The sequence below is a fragment of the Neoarius graeffei genome, chromosome 10 (genome assembly GCF_027579695.1).
Source record: "Neoarius graeffei isolate fNeoGra1 chromosome 10, fNeoGra1.pri, whole genome shotgun sequence".
Lineage (NCBI taxonomy): Eukaryota > Metazoa > Chordata > Actinopteri > Siluriformes > Ariidae > Neoarius > Neoarius graeffei.
Window position 1 is genome coordinate 78,892,753 of NC_083578.1, and position 19,527 is coordinate 78,912,279.

Genomic DNA, 19,527 nt, shown 5'->3' on the forward strand with positions numbered 1-19,527 from the left:
TAGCATTGAAAGGCTTAGAGCTAAAAAGCTTTTTTATTATGATGGAAAATCTAATCTCATCTCATTATCTCTAGCCGCTTTATCCTGTTCTACAGGGTCGCAGACAAGCTGGAGCCTATCCCAGCTGACTACGGGCGAAAGGCAGGATACACCCTGGACAAGTCACCAGGTCATCACAGGGCTGACACATAGACACAGACAACCATTCACACTCACATTCACACCTACGGTCAATTTAGAGTCACCAGTTAACCTAACCTGCATGTCTTTGGACTGTGGGGGAAACCAGAGCACCTGGAGGAAACCCACACGGACACGGGGAGAACATGCAAACTCTGCACAGAAAGGCCCTCGCCGGCCACGGGGCTCGAACCCGGACCTTCTTGCTGTGAAGCAACAGCGCTAACCACTACACCACCGTGACGCCCTTGATGGAAAATTACATGGTAAATTTATTCAATGAAGAGTCTCTTTTACTTTATGAAGTAATACTAGGCTTAATTTTAATCCTTTTTTGTTAAAAGTATTGTAACAAGGTTGAAGATAACTGGCTAGTGGCTCATTTTTGGCTCTGTTTTCAGGCTGTAGATGTGATGTGTCTAGGGTCATTTGGTATGACCTTTTTTGTACAGGACAGACATTCTGGCTTGAAATACACACTGAAGAAGGCATGAAAGGACATAGTGAACTTGTTAGTTTAGTTTTAGTCATTCCTCAACCTAAATAATTCCAGCATTACATTTTAAGGTGGAATGTTTGGATGAATGGTAGATCAGAACACGAGACCCTCCAGGAGTAGGCGCTTTGCCCGGTCTCCACCAACCACGGGGAGGCCGCTATGGGCATGGCAGTTCCACTCTGAACCTTGCGGGTTCGCCTCAATCCTTCACTGGTGGCACAGTGGTGTAGTGGTTAGCACTGTTGCCTCACAGCAAGAAGGTTCTGGGTTCGAGCCCAGTCCCTGACGAGGGCCTTTCTGTGTGGAGTTTGCATGTTCTCCCCATGTCCACGTGGGTTTCCTCCGGGTGCTCTGGTTTCCCCCACAGTCCAAAGACATGCAGTTAGGTTAATTAGTGGCTCTAAATTGACCGTAGGTGTGAATGTGAGTGTGAATGGTTGTTTGTATCTATGTGTTAGCCCTGTGATGATCTAGTGACTTGTCCAGGGTGTACCCGCCTCTCACCCATAGTCAGCTGGGATAGGCTCCAGCTTGCCCGCGACCCTGCACAGGATAAGCGGCTACAGATAATGAATGGATGGATGTTTGGATGAAACTAAAGCCAATTGAAGCCTACAGGAGGTAGACAACCAACCAAGTCAAGCCTTAACTAGTGTCCCTATACCAGAGATTGTGTGACAAATAATTAGCAATTATTCCATGAAATCAAGTCATACATGTGCTGATAGCCGACAAGGCGCGTAGCACTGAGTAGAAGCCATGTATGACAAGATTGAGTGGAATAACTGTTTTATTATTTCCACATTCACTGGATTTTGAAAAATAGAGCATTTTTTTTGCAAATTCGATAAAAAAAAACTTTATACCAAACGTCCAACAAAATCATTTCCACTTAGGCGGACTTCTTAAAAACCTACCGATGGCTGCACGAATTGACTTGAGTGTTGTTTTTTATAGAAAGTGCCGTCTTGCCATTGTTCCGAGGTATAGAATAGCTTTAGACATTTATTTAATTCTTCCTTGGACATTTCAGTTATGCAATTTTCAAACTTCTTTGAGCTTTTGAACCAGTCTAAAAAACTTAAACCAAGTTTAATGCTTAAAGATGAAGAATGTTAACAAATAATAATAATTCTTGAAAAATAAAAAAGATCCATTCTTACGATCAAATATTTTCATTCTATATTTTGTTGGGTTTTTTTGTATTTTGGGGGGCTTTGTTTTCAAGTAGTTTTTATTTCGCCCTCAGTTGGTTCAGCAACACATTCTGCCATTTTGTTTTTCTCTACTCACAGTATATGAGCTGATAGCCTAGGAGTAGAGTAGCCAATCAGAGCATGCGATTGCTCATATCCAGTGAATATGTTGGATCCATCAGTGTTGGATTCACTCTCCTTACTGATTCCCACCAAGTCCTTCTGGGTCTACCCCTTGGTCTGGTTCCTTGCATTCTTCCATGCATCACCTTTCTCTCCATTCCGCCATCCTTTCCACATGTCCCAGCCATCTTTATTGTATGTCCTTTACTCTTTCTATCAAGGTGATATCTACGTACTCCTGCCTTCCTTCTCATCTCCTCATTAGTCACTCTGTGGAACCATCTCACTCCTAATACTCCTAATACTCAGTAGTCAGATTGGAGGAAGAGTTTGATAGTCCCCATTTTCAAGAAGAAGGGTGACATTATGGAATGTGGTAATTATCGTGGAATTAAGTTATTGGAACATGGACTGAAACTATTGGAGAAAATATTAGACAAGCGAATCCATGCAGTGGTAGAAATTGACCCTAAGCAGTTTGGCTTGATGCCAGGAAAGAGTACAATAGGCACAACCTTTATTGTCAGACAACTAGTAGAGAAAAGAATTGAAGGTAACCTGTCAATATTCTGTGGTTTTGTGGACCTTGAGAAGGCATACGACCGTGTTCCTAGGGAAGTAATGTACTGGTGCTTGCGAAGAAAAGAAATACCAGAGAAACTGGTCAGACTGGTCATGGAAACATAGAAGGAGTCAAAGACAGCGGTGAGAACAGCAGAGGGGATGTCAAGAGAGTTCATGATCAGGGTAGGACTACACCAAGGCTCAGCATTAAGTCCCCTTTTGTTCGCGATCATCATTGATGTACTGTCAGAGCATCAAAGAGCTGAAAATCTGTGGGAGCTGCTTTTTGCAGACGATCTGGCGATTATGGCAGACAGCGCAGGTCAACTGCAGGACAGACTTGTGAGATGGCAGGAGAGTCTGGAAAGATACGGGTTGAAGGTGAATGCTAAAAAGACAGAGGTGTTAGTGTGCAGTAAGAAAGGAGATGAGAATGTTACCATCACAGACAGACATGGAGAGGAATTGAAGCAGGTAAATTGTTTCAAATACCTGGGATCGCTAGTCGCTGATAGAGGAGGGTGTGAAAAGGAGGCACAAGCAAGGGTGAGTGCCAGCTGGATGAAATGGAAGGAGGTTAAGCCAGTTATAACTGACAAAAGGATGCCAATGAGACTGAAAGCAAAGGACTGAAAGAAGAAAGATCAAAGAAAACTACTAACAACAGAGATGAGTATGCTCTGAAAGATGCTGGGAGTGAGACTGCGTGACAGGATAAGAAACGAGGAAGTGAGAAGAAGAACAACAATGATGGCAAGTGTAGTAACAGTAATAGAACAAAATAAACTCTGCTGGTACAGTCATATATTAAGGAAAAAGAAGGAGGAGGTGGTGAAACAGGCATGGGAAGAGCCAGTGAGGGGAAAGAGGAGCAGAGGGTGCCAGTTGAAGAGATGGAAAGATGGACTGAGTGAGAGACTGGAAGAACTAGGGTTGAGCGAACAGAACGCCGAGGACAGGCAGAAATGGAGGAGGGGGATCATGGCCACCGACCCCCAACCAGGGGAATAATAAGGTGTTGGCAAAGCAGAAGAAGAAGAAAAGATGACCTAATCCACATGTCGCCCCCACGGTGGTGTAGTGGTTAGCACTGTCGCCTCACAGCAAGAAGGTCCGGGTTCGAGCCCCGTGGCCGGCGAGGGTCTTTCTGTGTGGAGTTTGCATGTTCTCCCCGTGTCCGCGTGGGTTTCCTCCGGGTGCTCCGGTTTCCCCCACAGTCCAAAGACATGCAGGTTAGGTTAACTGGTGACTCTAAATTGACCGTAGGTGTGAATGTGAGTGTGAATGGTTGTCTGTGTCTATGTGTCAGCCCTGTGATGACCTGGCGACTTGTACAGGGTGTACCCCGCCTTTCGCCCGTAGTCAGCTGGAATAGGCTCCAGCTTGCCTGCGACCCTGTAGAACAGGATAAAGTGGCTAGAGATAATGAGATGATATATATATATATATATACACAAAGATGTAAAATTTCTCACAATAACTACACATGTACAAGCCTCGGACCTGCTTGATCCATCCTGGTGCCCTGTGTCTGGTCGGAGTTTTATCGCACCGCTCCTGTGAAGGACGGCCCCATGAGGACAGTTGAGGGTTATACCTGTTAAAACTGTTAATATTATAGTCAGGCTGTCTGTTGTTGCCCAAATGAGGATGGGTTCCCTTTTGAGTCTGGTTCCTCTCGAGGTTTCTTCCTCATGTCGTCTGAGGGAGTTTTTCCTTGCCACCATCGCCACAGGCTTGCTCATTGGGGATAGATTAGGGATAAAATTAGCTCATGTTTTAAGTCATTCAAATTCTGTAAAGCTGCTTTGCGACAATGTTTATTGTTAAAAGCGCTATACAAATAAACTTGATTTGATTGAAACTTGATTTGATATACAAAGAATCTTTTGAAGACATTGTTTAATCATGTTGCTTGTCCCCAAATGCTGGCAGCTAGATAACAATATAATAGTATGTGCTGCAGTTTCGGTGACATTTAAAGATTCCAAGCTCTGTCTGGATTACTGATGCCAGTGTGCCCTTAAACAAGGCACTGAAACTAATATGTATTGAGAGGAAGTCGTACTCTTGAATCAAAAAGGAGCCAGGGAGATGTGTACTTAAATATATGACCTTAGCACTATTATAACCTGAATGATTCCTTGGTGGCCAAAAGTCTCCTTATTCACATTGTTGATAAATGGATATGAACCACTGGTTTATAGATGCAGTGCCATCTAGTGGACAAAAGTATATGGCTGTTCTTGAGGTTGCCAGGTTGCATTGCTTTTCACATAACGCACATCCATCCATCCATTATCTGTAACTGCTTATCCTATGCAGGGTCGCAGGCGAGCTGGAGCCTATCCCAGCTGACTATGGGCGAGAGGCAGGTACACCCTGGACAAGTTGCCAGGTCATCACAGGGCTGACACATAGAGAGAAACAATCATTCACACTCACATTTATACCTATGGTCAATTTAGAGTCACCGATTAACCTAACTGCATGTCTTTGGACTGTGGGGGAAACCAGAGCACCTGGAGGAAACCCACACAGACACGGGGAGAACATGCAAACTCCACACAGAAAGGCCCTCGTCGGCCACTGGGCTCGAACCAGAGGTGGTCAAAGTACCCAACTTCATTACTTAAGTCAAAGTACAGATCCCACTGGTCAAATGTTACTCCAATACAAGTGAAAGTTGTACAGTCAAATTTTAACTTAAGTTAAAGTACTGAAGTACTTGTTTTTAAAAATACTTAAGTCTTAAAAGTACATTTTCCGTCAACGTATTGTTGTATTATGCCACAACGCTTACAAAACCTAACGCCTCTGAAGCAACCGACTGGATTTACTGACTTGCTTGTAGAACCTGTGGAATAAACGCCTGGTAGAATGTTACAAAATGAAACACAACTGAAATGAAAAACAGCCATTGTTCTTTTCTTTTCTTTTCTTTTCTTTTCTTTTCTTTTTATTGTAACACTCCTCCCCACCCCCACAAAGTAGCATGGTAATGTTCTAACCCAGCTCTGGCAGTGTGTGCACACATGTATGTGTATGTTAATCATTAAGACAGTGGAATAGCTGTAAATGCAGCTTGCTCAGAAAATAAAAAGGACAATCCAACCTGCTTGAAACCCAGGTCTACCCCTCGAGCTTAATAACTGCCCAACAGCAATACTGCTTTAAGCAATACCAAAAAAAAAATGTGCAAGATGTCATCATCTGACATCAAAACAAAAAATTCCAACAATTTGTTGTGACTGACTAGGACAATACTGTCCACCTTACAGGTCTCACGTGCGGGCGTGTGCAAGTACATGTATTCATGCACGTATGAATCTGCCTGTAGAATCATGGTGGTTTAATGTTAAGCTAGCTAGTCAGTGAAGCTCCACTTGACATGCTAGCAAACTCCTTTCAAACTCGAAATCATATTGGGTAGCTAACGTTACTAGAAAAGAAAAATTTCTACATTTTGTTTATTTGGCAAGATTCTGCTGAAACATTTCTGAAAGCACTTCAGATAAGTTAACATTATTCATGTTAGTGTAACTCCGTTTTTACATGCTAACAGTGTCCAAGTTAACCAGTTATGTGTTAACGTTAGCCGGGAACAAGGCTATGGCAACTTGGCAGGAAAATCCATAGAACATCATTTGACTAACCAGACTGCATAACTAGTGCAACATTATCGCTAGCTCTAAAAGCACATAAAACTTCATTGCAAGCTTTCTCTTGGAATAAAATGTTTATATACCTGAATATGCTTCCGCAGGTCGGACAGCAAATTTTTGTAGGCTGTGATGTGGTTCGTTTAAGGCAAACAAAGCAAACATTTAAAACGAAACAACTCTTTATTCCTTTCAGAAAACTGAAACATGGGTTCTAGCTATAGAACCGTGGGTGCATGCATTCCCCAGAAGAACTGTCTTCTTCCATCCTGCCATCAACTGATCGTGTTAAATAACGCTGCTGAGGAATCATTGATGTTGATTTTATCCAGTCTATGGACGAGACGTGACCCTAGTGATTACTGATAGGCTGTCTCAGTGTCACCTGCGAAAAAAACAATCACGTTTTAGAAAAGAAAAGAAAAAAACATCCACTTTCAAAGCCACTTCATCGTAACGAGTCACGAGGACCTTGATAGAAATGTAGTAGAGCTTAATGTAGTGGAGTAGTGGAGCACTATATCTCATCTCATCTCATTATCTCTAGCCGCTTTATCCTTCTACAGGGTCGCAGGCAAGCTGGAGCCTATCCCAGCTGACTACGGGCGAAAGGCGGGGTACACCCTGGACAAGTCGCCAGGTCATCACAGGGCTGACACATAGACACAGACAACCATTCACACTCACATTCACACCTACGGTCAATTTAGAGTCACCAGTTAACCTAACATGCATGTCTTTGGACTGTGGGGGAAACCGGAGCACCCGGAGGAAACCCACGCGGACACGGGGAGAACATGCAAACTCCACACAGAAAGGCCCTCGCCGGACCCGGGGTTCGAACCCAGGACCTTCTTGCTGTGAGGCGACAGCGCTAACCACTACACCACCGTGCCGCCCGGAGCACTATATTTGTCTTTCAAATGTAGTGAAGTTAAAGTCATAAGTTGCCAAAAGAATTAATACTCAAGTCAAGTACAGATACTCAAAAAGTGTACTTAAGTACAGTACTCAAGTAAATGTACTTCATTACTGTCCACCTCTGGCTCAAACCCAGAACCTTCTTGCTGTGAGGCGACAGTGCTAACCACTACACAACCATGCCACCCAAAAAGGTATATCTTCTCATATATTTATTTATTTAAAGAAGAAATACTAAAAGTATGGATAGGAAAATAAATTCTCAAACTTTACCTTATATTAAGTATGAATTCTTGATGTAACAGCCTTGGGCAGAATTGGTGCTGTGGAACAGGCTGTGACTTCTTCTATACTGAGCCACTCTGAGTCAGCTGGCATTCAGCTGAAATCATTCCAGCTCATACAACATCTTCTAACTACAGGTTAGTCAATAAGCCATCTATATATACAGTACTTTCCTTAAAGACGTAACAATTATGTAACAGCTTGTCTGTTATTTTAGGACAGTGCATTGGCAAGGACTGTTGCCTGTGTGGAGAAAATGTTATTTCCTGTGTCCAAGAACACAGATCTGCTCGCAAATGCCTTTCAAGTGCTCTTGCTCATTTTAGTGAATGGTGTGTATTTGATCTCCCCACCTCGACCAATCTATCCATCTCTATTCCCCTGTAATTGTCTCCTGTATGTGTGTGGTGATTTGGGAAAGCCTGTTGGTGGTCATTGTGTCTGAATTCAGCCAAAAAAAGACAAAAAAATTGAGTATGCCTAAAACATACAGTACTGTGCAAAAGTCTTAGGCACATGTAAAGAAATATTGTACAGTAAGGGGCAGCATGGAGGTGTAGTGGTTAGCACTGTCGCCTCACAGCAAGAAGGTCCTGGGTTCGAGCCCAGCGGCCAGCGAGGGCCTTTCTGTGTGGAGTTTGCATGTTCTCCCTGTGTCCACGTGGGTTTCCTCTGGGTGCTCCGGTTTCCCCCACAGTCCAAAGACATGCAGGTTAGGTTAATTGGTGGCTCTAAATTGACCGTAGGTGTGAATGTGAGTGTGAATGGTTGTTTGTCTCTATGTGTCAGCCCTGCGATGACCTGGCGACTTGTCCAGGGTGTACCCCACCTCTCACCCATAGTCAGCTGGGATAGGCTCCAGCTTGCCTGCGACCCTGTAGAACAGGATAAGCGGTTACAAATAATGGATGGATGGATATAAGCAGTAAGCCATAATAAATGAAACAAAGTCAGTATTTGGTGTGAGATGACCTATCCATCCGTTATTTGTAACCGCTTATCCTGTGCAGGGTCGCAGGCAAGCTGGAACCTATCCCAGCTGACTATGGGCGAGAGGCGGGGTACACCCTGGACAAGTCGCCAGGTCATCGCAGGGCTGACACAGAAACCCACGCGGACACAGGGAGAACATGCAAACTCCACACAGAAAGGCCCTCGCCGGCCACTAGGTCCTTCTTGCTGTGAGGCGACAGTGCTAACCACTACACCACTATGCCACCCTGTGAGACGACCCTTTGCTTTAAAAAAAAAATAAAAATAGTAATCTCAGGTACAATGAGTGCAGTTTTATAAGGAAATGAGCTTTAGGTTTTACTGAGCATCTTACAGAACCAGCCACAGTTCTGGACACTTTGTCACACTTGCTTCTTAATTTTGCACCAAAACCCAGTAGCCTTAATTATGCTTTCTTTTTTAATCTGAAATGTGCTCTTTTATGTAATATGCCGCTCAGATACAAACTTTTTTTCCTGTAACATTTAATTTTGTGGTGGAAAATGAACATTCGGGACTCGAAAATGTTTTTGTATTGACTCGATAATATAGCAGTCTCATCTCATCTCATTATCTCTAGCCGCTTTATCCTTCTACAGGGTCGCAGGCAAGCTGGAGCCTATCCCAGCTGACTACGGGCGAAAGGCGGGGTACGCCCTGGACAAGTCGCCAGGTCATCACAGGGTTGACACATAGACACAGACAACCATTCACACTCACATTCACACCTACGGTCAATTTAGAGTCACCGGTTAACCTAACCTGCATGTCTTTGGACTGTGGGGGAAACCGGAGCACCCGGAGGAAACCCACGCGGACACGGGGAGAACATGCAAACTCCACACAGAAAGGCCCTCGCCGGCCCCGGGGCTCGAACCCAGGACCTTCTTGCTGTGAGGCGACAGCGCTAACCACTACACCACCGTGCCGCCCCAATATAGCAGTCATAAAATAGAAATTGATAAAGTTTGTATTGGAAAAAAATAGGGTACCTATGACTTTTGCACAGTACTGTATTTTGACAGTTAAAGGAATAAATATATTTCACCAAAACAACATGGAAAAGTGTTTATTTAGCCTACTTTTTAACCTTACCTAGGCTAAAGTCCAAAGATCCCACTGGGTAAAGAGTCAGTTTAACAAATGCAGTATTAAAACCAGTCATTGTGCCTAAATATATCTAAAGTCTAGCCAGCTATGTGTGATTTCCTAACACAGCGAATGCCATACTTTGATCAAGTTGTTGGATACGAAACAAACATAAGCTCCCCCCCCCCCCCCCCCCAAAATCTGTCCCTCTGAGTTACATGTTGGTCCTGGGATCGAGATGCTGACCTCTTCTGCTCCTCGGACCTGCTTGATCCATCCTGGTGCCCTGTGTCTGGTTGGAGTCTCATCGCATCGCTCCTGTGGAGGACGGCCCCATGTGGACAGTTGAAAGTCACAATTGGAAGACGCTCTGGACACTTACAGTAATGCTTTTATGGCTGAGGACTACAGTTGACTTGCTAACTTTAGGACTGCAGTTGTCATGAACAGTTTTGCACTCAAGTTTCCATCAATGAAGAGTTTATAACATCAACGAAACTGACTTCATGTTAAAACTGTTCAAAATGTTATAATCACGTTGTCTGTTATCACCCAAATGAGGATGGGTTCCCTTTTGAGTCTGGTTCCTCTCTCGGTTTCTTCCTCATGTCGTCCGAGGGAGTTTTTCCTTGCCACCGTCGCCACAGGCTTGCTCACTGGGGATAGATTAGGGATAAAATTAGCTCATGTTTTAAGTCGTTCAAATTCTGTAAAGCTGCTTTGCGACAACGTTTATTGTTAAAAGCGCTATACAAATAAACTTGACTTGATGACTTGATAAGCTTAATCAGTTCAGTTTGTAATGAGATACCGGCTGTTAAAATGTTTGCGATGCTCTTGTGCTGCTGTCAGAATGAAGTCTTTCACCATTTATTAGTTGATAATTATTGAGCTGTGTTGTAAGATCTACAGCTATGCAAAAGTCTTAGGCACCTTTTTTTTTGTCAGACAAACTTTGTTATCGAGTTCTATTTTATGACTTCTACATTATCGGGTAAAACATTTTAGAGTCCAAATGTTCGTTTTCCAGCACAAAATTAAATGTTACAGAAAAAAAAAATTGTACCTGAGCAGCATATTACATAAGAGAGCACTTTTCAGATTAAAAAAGAAAACATAATGAAGGCTACTGGGTTTTGGTGCAAAATGAAGAAGTGAGTGTGATCGTCAAAGTGTCCAGAAGAACTGTGTCTGGTTCTGCAAGATGCTCAGTAAAACCTACAGCTCATTTCATTATAAAACTGCACTCATTGTACCTGAGACTACGAAAGCAAAGGGTTGTTTCACACCAAATGTTGACATAGTTTTATTTATTACGGCTTACTGCTGTTTGTAGTTTTTTTTTTAATGTTGAAACTTTTCATTTCAGTAATTTTAAGCCATTTGTGGTCGACAGCATTTCTTTACATGTGCCTACTGTAAAGGCCTCTGCATGCTTGTGCGACAAGGCTTTTGCAGATAGCTTTTCGCAGACAGTTGTAATTTATTGTTGAGCGGGGGAATAGGCGTGTGCGATGTTATTCACCGGCACAACGCAAGGGGGTGAGAAGTCGCTAGGAGTAGTTGGTGGGTGTGGTGACTTTTGCACAGCACTGTACAGTGGTGCTTGAAAGTGTGTGAACCCTTTGGAGTTTTCTATATTTCTGCATAAATATGACCTAAAACATCATCAGATTTTCACACAAGTCCTAAAAGTATTTAAAGAGGACCCAGTTAAACAAATGAAACAAAAATATTATACTTGGTCATTTATTTATTGAGGAAAATGATCCAATATTACATATCTGTGAGTGGCAAAAGTATGTGAACCTCTAGGATTAGCAGTTAATTTGAAGGTGAAATTAGAGTCAGGTGTTTTTAATCAATGGGATGACAATCAGGTGTGAGTGGGCACCCTGTTTTATTTAAAGAACAGGGATCTATCAAAGTCTGAGCTTCACAACATGTTTGTGGAAGTGTATCATGGCACGAACAAAGGAGATTTCTGAGGACCTCAGAAAAAGCATTGTTGATGCTCATCAAGCTAGAAAAGGTTACAAAACCATCTCTAAAGAGTTTGGACTCCACCAATCCACAGTCAGACAAATTGTGTACAAATGGAGGAAGTTCAAGACCATTGTTACCCTCCCCAGGAGCGGTCGACCAACAAAGATCACTCCAAGAGCAAGGCATGTAATAGTCGGCAAGGTCAGAAAGGACCCCAGGGTAACTTCTAAGCAACTGAAGGCCTCTCTCACATTGACTAATGTTAATGTTCATGAGTCTACCATCAGGAGAACATTGAACAACAATGGTGTACATGGCAGGGTTGCAAGGAGAAAACCACTGCTCTCCAAAAAGAACATTGCTGCTCATCTGCAGTTTGCTAAAGATCACGTGGACAAGCCAGAAGGCTATTGGAAAAATGTTTTGTGGACGGATGAGACCAAAATAGAACTTTTTAGTTTAAATGAGAAGCGTTATGTTTGGAGAAAGGAAAACACTGCATTCCAACACAAGAACCTTATCCCATCTGTGAAACATGGTGGTGGTAGTATCATGGTTTGGGCCTGTTTTGCTGCATCTGGGCCAGGACGGCTTGCCATCATTGATGGAACAATGAATTCTGAATTATACCAGCGAATTCTAAAGGAAAATGTCAGGACATCTGTCCACAAACTGAATCTCAAGGGAAGGTGGGTCATGCAGCAAGACAACGACCCTAAGCACACAAGTCATTCTACCAAAGAATGGTTAAAGAAGAATAAAGTTCATGTTTTGGAATGGCCAAGTCAAAGTCCTGACCTTAATCCAATCGAAATGTTGTGGAAGGACCTGAAGCGAGCAGTTCATGTGAGGAAACCCACCAACATCCTAGAGTTGAAGCTGTTCTGTACAGAGGAACGGGCTAAAATTTCTCCAAGCCGGTGTGCAGGACTGATCAACAGTTACCGGAAACATTTAGTTGCAGTTATTGCTGCACAAGGGGGTCACACCAGATACTGAAAGCAAAGGTTCACATACTTTTGCCACTCACAGATATGTAATATTGGATCATTGTCCTCAATAAATAAATGACCAAGTATAATGTTTTTGTCTCATTTGTTTAACTGGCTTCTCTTTATCTACTTTTAGGACTTGTGTGAAAATCTGATGATGTTTTAGGTCCTATTTATGTAGAAATATAGAAAATTCTAAAGGGTTCACAAACTTTCAAGCACCACTGTATATGCTAGAGAAAGCCTGTGAACTGATTGTGAAACTGGACGGTGTTCATCAAATATTTAATACATTAAAGGACTACCCACTTCGCCCGTAGTCAGCTGGGATAGGCTCCAGCTTGCCTGTGACCCTGTAGAACAGGATAAAGCGGCTAGAGATAATGAGATGAGATGAGATGAGATGAGATGAGATGAGATGAGACTACCCACAGGAGAAGGATATCATCATCCCTTGCTGCACTGGATAAAGGTCATTGTCATAACAGTTAAATCACCAATAAATTAAGCCTGATCAAATGACTTCATAGTTAAAAAGATTTTATGGCTTGCACTAGTAGGGCACTGCTGTGATTTTTTTAAATTATTATTATAATATATTATACGTTAGTATGTAAAGTTCACTTTAGTCCATCTGCTCTTTTCAGGCTGTGGTGCTCTAGAACCATTTGCAGATGCTGTTGAGACATTGTGCACTGTGGGCGAGATGTATCGCCAAGACTCAGTTGTGACAAAATGCTTGTCTGCTGCACTACAGGTTCTGATTAATCAAGGTAAAATAGTGCAGTTCAAGTCTAGTGCAGTTCAACCAAGGATACAACTTCATTTCTACTGGATAAAGATATGACATGTCAGCAGTAAAGCTGAAAGTTCTTTCACTTTCGTTTTTAATTTATATACTGTAGCTCAACACAAAGGGAAAGATAGTAAGAAGGCTACTTGTTTCTTGATTCACAAACTCAAAAGTCATCTAAATGTTGCAGCTGAAGTGACCCATGTGTTTGTCGTCATGGCCGGCTTAATCAAAATCTTAGGTAATAGAATCTGTGCTCTATCTAATAACTATGTAAGTACTTCAGAGATCCATACATTGAGTGATATTGTCCAATCTGAATTTTTGTGGCATGTCATCCTAGTTGGCGTGCTAGATGGTGATTTCATTGCCAAAAACATATCCAAGAAACCAAAGGGGAACCGTCAGGGCCTTCTAGGCCTTCAGAGAAGGCGCAAACATATCAGCATTTCAAATGTTATACTTAATTTCTTTCATTCTTTAATTGCTTTCATTCTTTCATAATTTCATGATAATTATTTTCTTCTAATTCTAATTTGGCCTCATTTTCTATCAAATGTGCTTCAGAAATGAAAGCGTTACTGTCCTGAAAGCATTAAAATTAGAGTTATCCGATGAGATTTTTTTTTTGTTTGTTGTCTCTAGGCTGAGAAGAGTTTCAAGCTGGCTCACTCGTTGTTTAGGACTTCATTGCTGGGACAGAAGGCCATGGCAGTGTATGTTTATGTCGGAAGTGATGGACAAATTAACCAATCAGATATTGATTTATAGTGGGAGGGACCAAAAATTTATCACCCTAGGCCTTTTCGAAGGCCAACACGAGCTTACACTGTAAAAAATGATTTGTTGTTTTGACTTAAAAAAGTTAGCAACCTGGCTGCCTTAAAATTTTGAGTTCATTGAAATTCATATCGTAAGTTAAATTGTTCGCCGCATTGTGTTATATTAATTTCAATGAGCTCAAAATTTTAAGGCAGCCCGGACACTAACTTTTTTAAGTTAAAACAACAAATCATTTTTTACAGTGTAACCACAAGTCAGTGCCGTCAGTACAGCAGTGAAGTCACCTTCCAGCTGGTGTAGCATTGTATCAGTAGTGTTAGCGAATGCTCATAAAGCTGTCAAGCCAGTGCTATCGAGAGCAAGTAGCACAGGCTAACGACTGAGAAACTAAGATCTCTGTTTCCAGACTCTTCTTCCATGCACGCTCTCGACAGTATTTTTCACTCAAACTTAAGTATTCATTTCCCTGTGTAATTTACTTCATTATTTTTAAAATCAACATCAACAGCAACTACACACAACAGAGCAACCTGGCACCCTGCCACTAATCCTTGCAAAATCCTTTGCCCTGTTGCTTTATTGGTGTCTGGCTAAGTTTTGGCTGAGCTCAAGTCCCAGCTATAATAGTAATGGTTCGTCACTACAAGAAACTAATTAAAATATTCAAGACATTCTTAAAGACATTCTCCCTATCTGTCCACATCAGAGACTCCTGCTTTAAGCTTCTCCGTGTACCAGATGAAAGGAATGGTGTTTATCACATCATGGCTGCGCAAAGACACCATCTGGATGACCCAAAGGTTATAGAGAACTTTAGCCATCTTCTGAAGCAGCTGGTCCAACATGGTGAGTGCAAAAACATGCTGAATTGGTACTTTAGTTAAAAATTTATTAAGCATTAAAAAAAGATCAGTGAAGTAAAGGTGTATTTGCTTGTTGGGAAGTAAGAGATAATTAATTTAGAATAAATATATTTAGGTACAGTAAAGACAACTGCATTTACAGGTGAGTAACAAATTAAGGGAAAAACAAAGTGTGATAGCTTTATGTTTAACTTCAGATCTAGTGTACCTTAGCATATAGTGTATATGTCTCTGGAACTGTACTGCATTGATGAACACTGTTATTCTAAAAGATGCTACCTCATATGTTGATGTTTTGGTGAAGGTGGTGGAAAGCGCTGTCTAATGGGACAGGATCATCCTGGAAGAGACCACTCCCATCAGGATAGAACTGTTTCGTTATAGAATAAAGGTCTGCAGTCTATTTAATTTTGTATTCCAGTAACAGTTCGACACAGTTGAATCCAAACCATGCCAGAGAAAATAAATAACAAAGCTACGGGCTTTTTCTTTTAATTTGTCACCTGTCTGTATATGCACTGCTATTGAATTGCGCATTCAGTTGCATGTTAAGTACATTTCTTTTTATTCTATCCACATTCACTGGATATGAGCAATCACGCACTCTGATTGGCTACTCTACTACTAGGATATCAGCTCATATACTGTGAGTAGAGAAAAACAAAATGGCAGAGCGTTTTGCTGAACCAACCAAGGACAAAATAAAAACTACTCAAAAACAAAACCCCAAAAATACAAAAAAAGCAACAAAATATGGAATGAAAGTATCTGATGGTAAGAATGTATCTTTTTTTAATTTTTCAAGAATTATTATTATAGCATTTTTCACAAATCACTACTGTTATGTTGCTGGTTTGTTTTCATTCTTCCTCTTTAAGCATTAAAACGTGTTGAATTTCTTTTAGACAGGTTCAAAAGCTCAAAGCAGTTTGAAAATTACAGAACTGAAATGTCCAAGGAAGAATTAAATAAATGTCTAAAGCTACTCTATATCTCAGCATGACAGCAAGATGTCACTTTCAACAAAAAAAAAGACACTAAAGTCAATTCGTGCAGCCATCGATAGGTTTTTAAGAAGTCCACCTAAGTGGAAATGATTTGTGTAACGTTTTTATTTATCGAATTTGCAAAAAAATAAAAATAAAAAGGCTCCGTTTCTCAAAATCAGTGATTGTGAATATAATAAAACAATTATTCCACTCAATCTTGTCATACATGGCTTATAGCCCACTCAGCGCTATGCGCCTCATCAGCTCATGTACAACTCGATTTTGTAGAATAACTGTTAAATATTATGCTTATGTTATAATGTTAAAGCACAATAAAGATACCTCAAATGTTTCAAATACCTGCATATACTATATCTGTTGACAATAATGTACAACCCCGATTCCAAAAAAGTTGGGACAAAGTACAAATTGTAAATAAAAACGGAATGCAATGATGTGGAAGTTTCAAAATTCCATATTTTATTCAGAATAGAACATAGATGACATATCAAATGTTTAAACTGAGAAAATGTATCATTTAAAGAGAAAAATGAGGTGATTTTAAATTTCATGACAACAACACATCTCAAAAAAGTTGGGACAAGGCCATGTTTACCACTGTGAGACATCCCCTTTTCTCTTTACAACAGTCTGTAAACATCTGGGGACTGAGGAGACAAGTTGCTCAAGTTTAGGGATAGGAATGTTAACCCATTCTTGTCTAATGTAGGATTCTAGTTGCTCAACTGTCTTAGGTCTTTTTTGTCGTATCTTCCGTTTTATGATGCGCCAAATGTTTTCTATGGGCGAAAGATCTGGACTGCAGGCTGGCCAGTTCAGTACCCGGACCCTTCTTCTACGCAGCCATGATGCTGTAATTGATGCAGTATGTGGTTTGGCATTGTCATGTTGGAAAATGCAAGGTCTTCCCTGAAAGAGACATCATCTGGATGGGAGCATATGTTGCTCTAGAACCTGGATATACCTTTCAGCATTGATGGTGTCTTTCCAGATGTGTAAGCTGCCCATGCCACACGCACTAATGCAACCCCATACCATCAGAGATGCAGGCTTCTGAACTGAGCGCTGATAACAACTTGGGTCATCCTTCTCCTCTTTAGTCCGAATGACACGGTGTCCCTGATTTCCATAAAGAACTTCAAATTTTGATTCATCTGACCACAGAACAGTTTTCCACTTTGCCACAGTCCATTTTAAATGAGCCTTGGCCCAGAGAAGCCGTCTGCGCTTCTGGATCATGTTTAGATATGGCTTCTTCTCTGAACTACGGTATAGAGTTTTAGCTGGCAACAGCGGATGGCACGGTGAATTGTGTTCACAGATAATGCTCTCTGGAAATATTCCTGAGCCCATTTTGTGATTTCCAATACAGAAGCATGCCTGTATGTGATGCAGTGCCGTCTAAGGGCCCGAAGATCACGGGCACCCAGTATGGTTTTCCAGCCTTGACCCTTAGGCAGCTGGGCCATAGAAGGTTCACGCTGCACGCTGCATGCTGCACGCTACACGCTACACGTTCACGTGAAGAACCGGACCCTGGGCCATTAAACTTCATGCTTGGATGTTCACGTGTTGCGCCTGTTCTACTTTGACCGAGTAACCAACAATATGGACTCTTCGGATGACGACGATTGCCTCATTCTGCTTTTACTGAGACAGAGGAAGAGAAAAAGGAACAGAATTTGGAGCCGAGAACACTTCCTTCTGAGAGAAACCCGTGGTGAATTTCACCGAACATTCTATAATCTGCTTGACAATCCCGATGAAGAACTATTTTTCAATTATACCATTCAATTATATTTTTTCTGAAGTTTTCCCCTGAAAGCATAGAGTTATCTCCCTAGACCCGTTCTGATTGGCTGGCGCGGCGGTGACCGCATGCATTGACTGGAATTTCCATCTTCATGCCTAGAAAAAAGTGTGCATGTTCATTTCTCGCTTCACGCGTGAAGTGTGCAGCGTGCAGCGTGCAACGTGAACGCCGTTCTATGGCCCAGAGCAAGTCATGCTACGTTTGTCCACTTTTCTTTACACGCGTGTAGCGTGCAGCGTGCAGCATGCAGCGTGCAGCATGAACCTTCTATGGCCCAGCTGCCTTACACACAGAGATTCTTCCAGATTCCCTGAATCTTTTGATGATATTATGCACTGTAGGTGATGATATGTTCATACTCTTTGCAATTTTACACTGTCGAACTCCTTTCTGATATTGCTCCACTATTTGTCGGCGCAGAATTAGGGGGATTGGTGATCCTCTTCCCATCTTTACTTCTGAGAGCCGCTGCCACTCCAAGATGCTCTTTTTATACCCAGTCATATTAATGACCTATTGCCAATTGACTTAATGAGTTTCAATTTGGTCCTCCAGCTGTTCCTTTTTTGTACCTTTAACTTTTCCAGCCTCTTATTGCCCCTGTCCCAACTTTTTTGAGATGTGTTGCTGTCATGAAATTTCAAATGAGCCAATATTTGGCATGAAATTTCAAAATGTCTCACTTTCGACATTTGATATGTTGTCTATGTTCTATTGTGAATACAATATCAGTTTTTGAGATTTGTAAATTATTGCATTCCGTTTTTATTTACAATTTGTACTTTGTCCCAACTTTTTTGGAATCGGGGTTGTATTTGGATTTCAGATGCTATCATTCCTGAATTGCTTGCTGAAAATGTTTAGGATGAATTGGAGCAGATATTGCAACAATATGAGTCCATCACGATTCGTAAATAAGTTTATTTTTCAATGTATTGTCCAATATACCATTTGACAATTAGACAACTATGGCTCTAACTTGACTTTCAGTAGCTATTCTGCCCCTCTTAGGAGACTGTACTGTTGGCACAGGAGACCCTGTCGAAAATGATGAGCCTTAATGATGTAGTGTCAACAAGTTCACGATGACTACTTCCACAGTGGCATTCCAGTTTTGCATATCATGACTATTCATATATCCTTATTCATGCATTCCTTTATGAGCATAAAATTGTACAGATGTTCCTTTTTTGTCTTTTTTGAGGGACGCTGGAACAACATGTTCAACCATTTATAATTCGACACAGGGCTACATCCAAGGATGGAACGAAGTCCATCACGGCATGCCATTTACCGGTACACACACATTCACACCTGTGGACAATTGATCATAGCAGATCCACTTACCTTCATTTGTTTTATTTTTATTTATTTAACTTTTATTTTACCAGGAAGGTCCCCTTGAGACACAATGTCTCTTCTGCCAGGGAGTCCTGGTCCCTTTTAGAGTTGGCAAGGAACCTAGACAAACCAAAATACATACAACTTTTAAGCTAATTTTATCCAATCTGTCTTCATGGATGGATTCATATAGATCATACAGGACTCCTGACTCCTCATGTTTTAAGTCAAGAAAGAATGTTCTGAGAATTAATGAGAGACCAATACAGGAACTTAAATCTCAGTGCATTGCATTTTCGGAGGAATAGGAACATCTTGGCTTGACCAAAGTTGTGTAAGATGTGTGAATGTGGTATTCCATCCATCCATTATCTACACCACTTATCCATCAGGGTCACGGGTGAGCTGGAGCAAATCCCAGCTGACTTTGGGCG

General features: G+C 41.5%; 1 pseudogene; it reads left to right on the forward strand.

The window, feature by feature from the left end:
• The first annotated feature begins 431 nt into the window (after positions 1-431).
• On the forward strand, positions 432-18,670 carry LOC132893557 (serine/threonine kinase-like domain-containing protein STKLD1; annotated as a pseudogene).
• Positions 18,671-19,527: the final 857 nt, after the last annotated feature.